Below are 10,544 nucleotides of genomic sequence, written 5' to 3' on the forward strand. Positions count from 1 at the left end.
TTTTTGGAGTCAACTCACAGACATAAAAGGGAATGAAAGGAAGGTAGAGGGGAGTAGCAGAGAAAGGGAGGGAAGAGAGAAGTAGGAAAAAATGAAGGAAGGAAGGAAAGAGAAGGAAAAAAGAACTCATATCTTTACTGCCTTGATCCAAGCAGACACAGAAGTCTCAGTCCCTTTTCATTGTTCTCTCGATTTTTCCACATTTGTTTTAGCACCCATCAGTTTTGTAAGGGTGTTCATTTTAAGATGTTCATATTGCCATGTACCATGATCAGATATACTCCTTCTATCAATTTTTTTTGGGGGGGATCTGGTCAGAGGGCCTGAACTCTGGGCCTTGGTGCTGTCCCTCAGCTCTTCAGCTCAAGGCTAGCGCTCTACCACTTGAGTCACAGCGCCACTTCCGGCATTTTTTTCCTGCTTATGTGGTGCTGAGGAAGAATCGAGCCCAGGGCCTCATGAATGCAAGGCAAATGCTCTACCACTGAGCCACCTTCCCAGCCCCCCTTCTATCATTCTTACTCATTCTCACTTTCCTTTTCCCAAACCAACTCAACAACCCTTACCATTCCATTTTCACACATAAATAATGTATTTTGACTATATTGGTACTATTTTACCATCTTCATTCATGCTCCCCCTCTCATTAGTACCCACACCCCACGAGGATCTGTTTTACATTCCCATCATTTGTTTTTTCATATAGTATGTTTATATAGCCAACACCTTAAAGCAGGAGGAAGCAGTGGACTTGACAAGGAACACAAGGGCCAGAGTCTTATACAGAACCCAAGGTTCAATGGAGAGGCACAGATCCAGTGACTAGAACAGTTGTTCAAGAAGGATGATTCATATGCAGAGTGGTAATGAATATGGGCTTTCAGTCTTTCTGCTCATTCAGAAGGCCCAGCATGTGCCAGGTATGGGCACTAGGCTAGATACTGTGTATAGAGTTCTGACTATGACAGAATGATGCCAGCTATGTTAGATTACTGAGGCTGCTATAGCACAACACCATTGACTAGGAGATTTAAATAGACTTGATATATCGATACATATTTTGTTTTTTTTGTGCCACTACTGTAGCTTGAACTTAGGATCTGGGTACTGACCCTGAACTTTTGTACTTAAACCTAGTACTCTACTGCTTGAGCTATAGTTTTCCTCCTGGCTTTTCGATTGTTAATTGGAGATCAGAGTTTCACAGACCTTCCTGTCCTGGCTGGCTTTTTTTTTGGGGGGGGGTCCAGTCGTGGGGCCTGAACTCTGGGCCTGAGCGCTGTCCCTCAGCTCTTCACTGGCTGGCTTTGAACAACTATCCTCAGATCTTATTCTCCTGACCAGATAGGATTACAGGTGTGAGCCACCTGTGCCTAGCGTAGCATTTATGTTTTTTAATTTTTTTAATGGTGATTCTTAAGATATAGTAAGGATTGAGACTTAATGTTAAGTTCTGAGATAGGTCTGAATTTACCTTGTCTGGAAAGAAGCAAGACCTGCATGTAATAAGGCTTTCAAAGTAGGTTCTAGGGGTAATAAGTGACCACACTGATCCAACTACCTGGTAAGAAAGTCTTCTCTGTTCCCCTTTCCTGTAAAGATACAGCATAATTTCAATAGCTGTGACCACTACAACCACGCTGTTCTTTTTCATACTTCTCCCAGTGGAAACACCACATCAGAAGACACTTTTTGGAACTCAGTGGCTAATGGAATGAATAATTCAATCTTCAGGAAATTAGAAGCAGTACAAACATCCTTTTTTTCCTTTCTACTTTGAGCTCAAAATGTTGCTTGGCAAATACATCTGAGAATATTTCTATCATGTTTATCTCTGAGCAAACAGCATCAGTTCCAGTGTGTCATACAGAGTAGGCACTTAATAATTATTTGTTGAATGAACGAAGGGATGAATGAATGAAATGAATATGGCTTCCCAAACAGATCAATGGAAATGAATTTAGCTGTCAGGACACATTTTATTTCAGATATATGTATATGTGAGACAAGCCTCTTATCTTTATATGAGTGATTTAATGTTAATTTTAAAATAAATGATTATAACTAAGAATTCTTATGAGTGCTGTGACTGCTGAAGACTCAAGTGAATAAAGATGAGGTAGAGTTAGGAAGTGCAGCTCATCTACCAATAGTCTAATACTTCCTTTTTGAATATGCACTACTAGATCTGTGCAGGTTTTCACCTTGATCATTAAAGAAAAAAACCCAGTTGGATCATGGGTTTCAATATCAACAAAATGTGGTCAGGCTTACCCTATGACCTCAGAGGCAGGTTGTGTTTTTGATAGAATAAATGAGCAGTTGCTGAGCCTGTTTGCTTGGGTTTATCCAACTCTTTCTTACTTCTGTGCTCACTTTTGTTACTCTAGTTATAATTTGGGAAGAGCTTTAAAGCACCAGAGAAAATGTTCCCTTAATGGAATCTTAGAGGCAGGAACAGAAGCTGGAACTAATCCATGATCCCTTATTCAAAACCCCTGGGGGCCAGCTGCATTTCAGAATTCAAAAAATTTCAGATTTTAGAAGATAATGTGATACATATACTTGAAATTTCTCTACATCCCTAATGGGGTCTGGGGCAAAAAAAAATCCCACAGGAAAATCCATTAATATTTCTGCAGTGAAATGGATATATATTCACATTAAATACAATAGATAAAGTCCATAAATAACACAATGTTATTTCAGGACAAGTTTTACCATCAAGTGAGTTTTTAAAGTTTAAGATTTTCAATCGTTTTGGATTTTGGATTTGTGAATAAGAGATTTTGAATCCATCACAGGTATTTCTTGATGGAAAGCTCTTAGAATAGTAGCACTCTTAGAAAAGACAGTAAATATTATATAAGTTAGTTTTGGTGTTGTCATAATTACTCATCACAATGTAGGCACACTGCCACATTTAAAAAAGAAAGGGAAAAGTCATCACTCCATCCAGCTTATGGTACATACTTGCAAACTTGGAGACATAGACAAGTGCCCTGTTAGAAGATCTGGCTTGTAATGGTGGCCCAGATGGACCACAACTATTCCTCCCAGGTCTTCCCTTTCGCAATTAAAAAATGCTAGACAAATACAACAAGCAAACAGAGGATTCAGAAAAGTGGACAGAATTTCACTGCATTTGATGTCGGTATAATTTGTGGAGGGGAAGGGGAAAAACAAATCGTTTAAATAGGGATACAGGTGGACCCATTGCAACCATGAGAAGTACAAGTTGTTATGTCGAAAACGAACTTTACAACTTTGGTGCGGGGGGGGGGGGGGGGGGGGGGGGGGGGAATGGGAGGACAGGGATGGTAAGGGGAAACAAAGGAGGAGACAAGCTTGATAAGAAATGTACTCATTATCTTGCCCATGTAATTGTAACCCCTCTGTACAGTATTTTCACAATAATAAAAAAAAGTGGACAGAAGATAGATTGTTTAGAGCTTGGCACATGAGGCTCTCATAATGGTGTGTCCCCTGGATGTAGTCGTTGCTTACTATATACCCATCCACAGGGTACTAGAAATGTCTCCAACCCTACACACCAACAGGCAAAGACAAAAAGAGAAGACTGGTTTCTGTAGCACAAAGAACAAGAATGGAGTGCCCTAACAGAATAGAAAAGAATTTGGAAATATCTGTCTTACTCTAGCCAGACACCAACTGAAAAACTGTAGTATAACCTCCACGGTTTTTGCAAAGCTAAGCAAGGAACTTGTCTTCTTCACTCTCCAGTGGAATCAGGTAGTGTTCTGATTTTCCTGCCAGTTTACTGTCACTAGAGCCCAGAACCTTTAAACCTTTTATTAGGTATCAAAGATACTAAATAAGATGAGAGTACATTGAGTCTAGTCTTCATTCTGATTTACTAACAATTGTGCAGTCAGTGGAACCCATCTCTACCCCATATTGAGAAGGTACAATGAGTCAATTTAACAGTGATTTGTCATAAAATCAAGGTGTGTGTGTGTGTGTGTGTGTGTGTGTGTGAAGGGGTGGTAAACTTTCACCCTACTGATCTTCAGTGAAGCAATTGGAAATGACTACTCATTTTTGCCAGTCCCAAAAGGGAGCTGAGTATCTACTCACATACGGTCCTATACACTGCACCTAAATAAGATAGCTGCCTCTTAGCTGAAAAGATTACATAAGAGTCCAGTGACTCTCCTAACATAATACCCCAAATGTTTAGGACACAATTAAACCACTTATCACACCAAGAATCAGGACGATTACAGTTGAATGAGAACTGATGATACACAGATACCAACAATGAGATAACTCAGCCATTGGACTTATTTGAATTATTTTTAAAATAGCAATCATGAAAATGCTTCAACAAGAAATTATAAATTATCTGGAAACAAATAAAAAAGAAAAATTCAGCAAGAGAATAAAAACCATTAAAAAAGAGCTGCATGGAAATAATAGTGCCAAAAATGAATTAACAAATTAAAAACTCTCTAGACAGGCTCAATGGTAGGTTGAAAACAAGAGGACAATGAATCTGTGAAATCAGACAGATCAATGGATGTTACCTAATCTGCAACAACAAAGAGATGGAGGAAAGTGAACAAAGCATCAAGGAACTGAACTAAAGAGATCTAAAATTTATATCATTAGATTTTTTCCAAAGTGAACAAGAAACAGTGGAGATTTTTATAAAGTCATTTGAGGCCAAGACTGATGGCACAGTGTAGGGCACATGGGCAGCAAAGATGGCGCTGAGAGGGAGTTGAGTGGGTAGAGCCCAATTTGCTTTAAGTTCAGTGTGTAACCAGCCAGTGGAAGCTTAGGTGCATGATAGGGTGTGACCTTGACAGTGATTGGTTCTTCTTCCTCCCCTGCCATGCCACCCACTCATTTTTGGCTTTAAAAAGGGCTTGCTCTCTGTTAATAAACGAGTTTTCTTCCTGCTTGACTTGACTCCCTGCTGCATCTGATTGTCTCTCGGGCTGGGGGAGTCTGGGGAACCGGCCAGAGGCGCACTTACCTTTCCTGGGACCCCGTCCACCGTCTTTCATGTGTCGGACAAAGGCACAACAGCACAGACCTGTAATTCCAGCACTCAGAAGGCAGATGCAAGAGGATATAGAATTTGAAGACAGCCTAGGCTAGATTGTGAGTTCAAGGCTCTCCTAGGCTTCATAGCAAGACGCTGCTTCAAAAGTTTTTTGAAGAAATAACAGCTAAAAAGATCCCAAGTTTATATAAAGCTGTAGCCTTATATTTCAAGAACTTAATCAGGGACTGGGAAGATGGCTCAGTGGTAGAGTGTTTGCCTTCAATGCATGAGGCTCTGGGTTCCATTCCTCAACACCAAATAAGCAGAAAAAGCCAGAAGTGATGCTGTGGCTCAATTGGTAGAGTGCTAGCTTTGAGCTGAAGAGCTGAGGGACAGTGCCCAGGCCCAGAGATCAAGTCCCATGATCAAAAAAAAAAGAAGTCAATCAAACCACAAATAGGATAAATCTAAAGAAATACATGAGAAGACATATCAGAAAGAAATTCCTGAGAACTAAGGTCATGAGGAAAAAAAAATCTTGGAAGGAGAGAAAAAGGAGACATTATTTATAGAACAATGACAATCCAAATGACAACTGGTTTTTGTTACCGAAGCTATGAAAATTAAAAGGAAGTAGTTCTGAGGAATGTGGTTCATTGAAAAGATTGTGTAGCTATTAAGAGGATAAAGTACTACTATAAGCAACCCTATATACAGGAATTTGACCACCTAGATTAAATAGATCAATGCCTCAAAAAGTACAAAGTACCAAAACTCAGTATAAAAAATACAGTCTGAATATTTTATCACCATTAACAAAACTGGAAAAGAAATCTCCAGGCCTAGTAATTTCTATCAGATTCTATCTTTTTTTTTTTTTTGGTCGTGGGGCTTGAACTCTGGGCCTGGGCACTGTCCTTCAGCTCTTCAGCTCAAGGCAAGTGCTCTACCACTTGAGCCACAGTGCCACTTCTGTTGTTCTGAGTGGTTTATCGGAGATAAGCGTCTTGTGGACTTTCCTGCTGGGCTGGTTTTGAACTGTGATCCTCAGATCTCAGCCTCCTGAATAGCTAGGATTACAGGCGTGAGCCATGGGTGCCTGGCCTCAATTTTTTAAAGACTAAAAATACAACACAGTCTAAGAAAGCAGAAGACAGAATAGTTCCCAAATCATTTTATGAGGTGATAATGTGAAAATCAGAGACAGAGAGAAGGAATAAGGAAGGACTCCTTAGGTATAGATGCAGGACTCTAGTCTCTGCCTCCTTTGTCAAGGGAATTGGCTCCTTTGTCATGTGTGCAAGGGCTAAGTTTCCCTTTCTCACAGGGGCATGTCATTGGGTTAGTACTGGCAAAATCCAGAATGACTTGTTTTAACTTGATTATATCTTCTATTATCTATTAAGTTCACCTTCACAGATACCAGTGACTTGAATATATCTTTACAGAATACAAAGTTAAGTCTACCATCTTAACAAAGACCTTTTGGTCATAATAAATACTCTTCAAAATCAACACAAAACTGTCAACCTAGTTAAAAAATAGTCTAAAAATGGCAACAGATACTTCACAAAGCACCAAATAAGCTCAATATCAATAGCCATGTGGGAAATGCAAATTAAAACTACGAGATATAACAACATTCCTATTAATGCAGATACAAGTTTTAAATATGTGGCATTAGTAAATGCTGGTAAAGATGTAGAACAATAGAATCACTCGTGATTCCTGAAAGGAATGTATCGGTCCATTGGAAAACAGTTTCGTAACTTCTCATAAACTTAAACATATGTTTATCATATGGCTAAGCAACCACTGGGCTGAAAGTAATAGAAACATATTCCCATTAAAATTGAATATTTGCTTGTAGCAGCTTTATTTGTAATTGCAAAATGATGGCAAACACATTCTTCAATGGGCAGCAATACAGATATAGTAGAGTTATATCTGGACAGTGGGGAAGTACCACTCAACAATAAAAAAGAGAATGAACTATTAATAGCATGCAACACTTGGACAGACCTAAGGGCATTATACTTCGTGAAGAAACTCAAGTGATAATATACTGTATGATTCTATTTCCATAACATTCCTGAAATGGAGTGGTTTATTTTTTGTGAACTAGGGATGAAAGTTAGATACAACTTCAAAGAGCCATCAAAGGAGAATTTGAGGTGGTGGATCCAATTCTGTAGATTGTGGCAGTAGCTTACCCAGCTACTTGGAGTAAAATTGCCCAGAACTATTCACACACACATGAATGCAGGTCAAAATGGTTTTTACAAAGTGCATAGAGTATTTCATTGGCAATAGTATACCAGTGTCAATTTTCTGGATTTTTCCCTTTGTGTTATAGCTTTATAACTTGTTACCATTGTGGGAAGCTAGATGCAGGCCATGCAACACTGTTTCTATTATTTTTGCAATTTCTTTAATTATTTCAAATTTCAAAGTTGTAATGAAGAGATCTGAACACCAAAGTATATGGATTCTATTATTTTTTAGTTAGAGGCTGGGAAGTTGGCTCAGCGGTAAGAGTGCTTGCCTTGTATGCATGAGGCCCTGGGTTAGATTCCTCAGCACCACAGAAGCAAAACCTGGAAGTGGAATTGTAGCTCAAGTGTTAGAGTGTTGGCCTTGAGCTGAAGAGCTGAGGGACAGCGCCCAGGCCTAGAGTTCAAGCCCTACAACCAACCAAAAAAGTTATTTTTAGTTATATTTGGCAGAATTTACTGAGCATCTGGCATGTGGGAGGCACCGTGGTAAATATTTTATATTATCTCATGCTATAGTAAGAAGTAGGTAGTATGATGTCACTCTCTCCTTTTTTCATATGTGCTGGTCCTGGGGCTTGAACTCAAGAGTTTGGGTCCTGTTCCTTGAGTTTTCTTTTTTTGTTTTGTTTTTGTTTTTGTTTTGGATCCGGTCATGGGGCCTGAACTCTGGGCCGGGTGCTGTCCCTCAGCTCTTCAGTTCAAGGCTATTACTCTACCACTTGAGCCACAGCGCCACTTCTGGCTTTCTTTCTTTTTGCTTATGTGGTGCTGGGGAATCTAATCCAGGGCCTCATGCATGCAAAGCAAGCGCTCTACCACTGAGCCACCTTCCCAGCCCACCTTGAGTTTTCTTTGCTTAAGGTTAGTGCTTTACCACTTGAGCCACAAACCATTCCAGGTTTTTTGGTGGTTAATTGGAGTGATGAGACTAATGAACTTTCTTGCATAGGCTGGCTTTGGACCACGATCCTCAGCTCTCAGACTTCTGAAGATTCGAGGCATGAGTGACCCACACCTGACCAACCCACTCCTTTTTTACAGATCAAAAATCTGCAATGCAGAGTTTGATTAAGTGGCAGAACTAGGGCTTGAACCTAGTTTATCTGACTGCAAAGCTTGTGATTCTATGCATAATTCCATAATGATTCCATACTTTGGCAGTTGTGAGGGTAAAATGAAGCATTTTGTATCATTTGTCTAGCTTTGTTTCAGAGCATAGCCAGTATCAAGTAAATATCATAGTTTTGCCATCATCATCTTCCTCGCAATTATTTATTAATTGTGGTCATAGCTAGCTTTAGCACTGAAGACCATCTGGCCCCTTATATGTATGACAATGCCTCACATTCTTACCTACACAATCAAAAAGTACTCACCACCCAGGGTTATTGTGAATTTGGGCTAAAATGAAAGGTGATGATATATTTTGAAAATGCTCTATAAACAGGAAGGCTCCCTGCATGCTCACTATATTGCATTTTATTCCATTACTTTCCCTTGGGATTGGCAGCTAAAAAGCTTTCTGTCTTGCAGCCATGCCACAATCCACAACCTCATCACCCGACTTGCTCGCTGTGTGTTTCTATGGCATCAATCACCATAGTTTCTAGTTGCTCTGACAGAAATATTAAGTGAAAGGCAGTTTAACAGAGGGAATCAGTGAATTTGATTCAAAGAACTCCATCCTCTCCACCTCAAAGCAATATTTTACTGAGGAGTAGAAGGTCACATATTCATTACTACCCTATTCATTGCTTCCAGATTCTTTTTGCAAAAATTTAAATGAAAGGATACATTCCATGTTAAATTTTGAGGCTTTCAATAACTGATAGAACTGTCTGAAATTAACTTCTCCTGGAGTAAAAAAATACATTTATCACTCTATAAGTAAGGTTGACAAGCTACGACCTGTAGGCCATCTGTTTCTGTATGACTCATGAGCTAAGAGGTTTGTTTTGTTTTGTTTTTAACAATTTTAATGCTTGAGAAAAATTTTCCAAAATAAATCATAACATGTAAAAATGACATGAAACTCACATGTCAATGACAATAAATAAAGCATTAAGTTTTTTTTTTAAAGAAATCATTTTTAGCTGGGTGCCATTGGCTCACGCCTGTAGTCTTAGCTACTCAGGAGGCTGAGATGTGAAGATCATGGTTCAAAGCCAGCCCAGGCAGGAACATCTCCAATTAACCACCAGAAAACCGGAAGTAGAACTATGGCTCAAAGTGCTAGAGTGTTAACTTTGAGCGGAAAAAGCTCAGAGGCCCTCAGGCCCTGGGTTCAAGCCCCACGACTGACAGAAAAATTAACGCAACCACTCCCCTTGTTCTACATGGACAACTAAGTACAATTGATAATATTTGCTATTTGGCCCTGTACAGATAAAGCTTCTCAAGGCCAGTTCTACATAAGAATGTTAGTAATCAGTAATAACCAAATCTACATCCGACCTACATTTAGCCCTACTCCTCACTCCTTCCTACTACTTACTCTACTCTCCCCTTTACTAATGTTTTTGAAATGTACATAGCAAGTTCCTTGGAAAAGAAGGTCAATTTGTATTTTACATTCATATTTGTAGCCTATTAGGTGCCTAGTACAGGGTTTTAGTCATAAAAGATAAATAATGAGCATTTTTGAAACAACAGAGCCAGAACAAATTTCCATAGCAACTGGGTTTTATAACTGGAGGCTCATTGTGAGAATCTTTTATATCCAGTCCATTCCATTCTGGGGCGGAGGTCGATGTGAAAAAGCTTTAGGTAAAATACTTTTTAAACTCTGTATCAGGAAGATGTACAAATCACAGCTGTTGAAATGTCTGCTGTTTTTGCTCTCAGAATAAAAGACATTTCTAAATGTGTCACAAAACCCAAAAACCATAAAAGAAAAAGCTGACACATTTGACTACATAATAATAAAGAATTTCTGCATGGCAAAAAAAAATCACACCTAAACAAAGGAAAAAGACAACCGAACTGAGAAAAAGGGGATTCATATCAGCTAAAGAACAAATTTCCCTAAATGAATTGTGATTACAACTTGGAATGAAAAAGATCAACAAGCCTTAGGGAAAAACAGACAAAGAAGATGAACGAGCAGTTCACAGAACAAATGCAAATGGGTGTTGACATATAAAAAGATGCTCAGCTTTGGTAATGATAAGAAATGCAAATTTAAATTCCCCTGTGATATTTTCTCACCTATAATGTTGACAAAGTTTAATGATACATTTTATTGGAGAAATATA

The sequence above is a fragment of the Dipodomys ordii genome, unplaced genomic scaffold (assembly GCF_000151885.1).
Source record: "Dipodomys ordii isolate 6190 unplaced genomic scaffold, Dord_2.0 Scaffold38, whole genome shotgun sequence".
Classification (NCBI taxonomy): Eukaryota; Metazoa; Chordata; class Mammalia; order Rodentia; family Heteromyidae; genus Dipodomys; species Dipodomys ordii.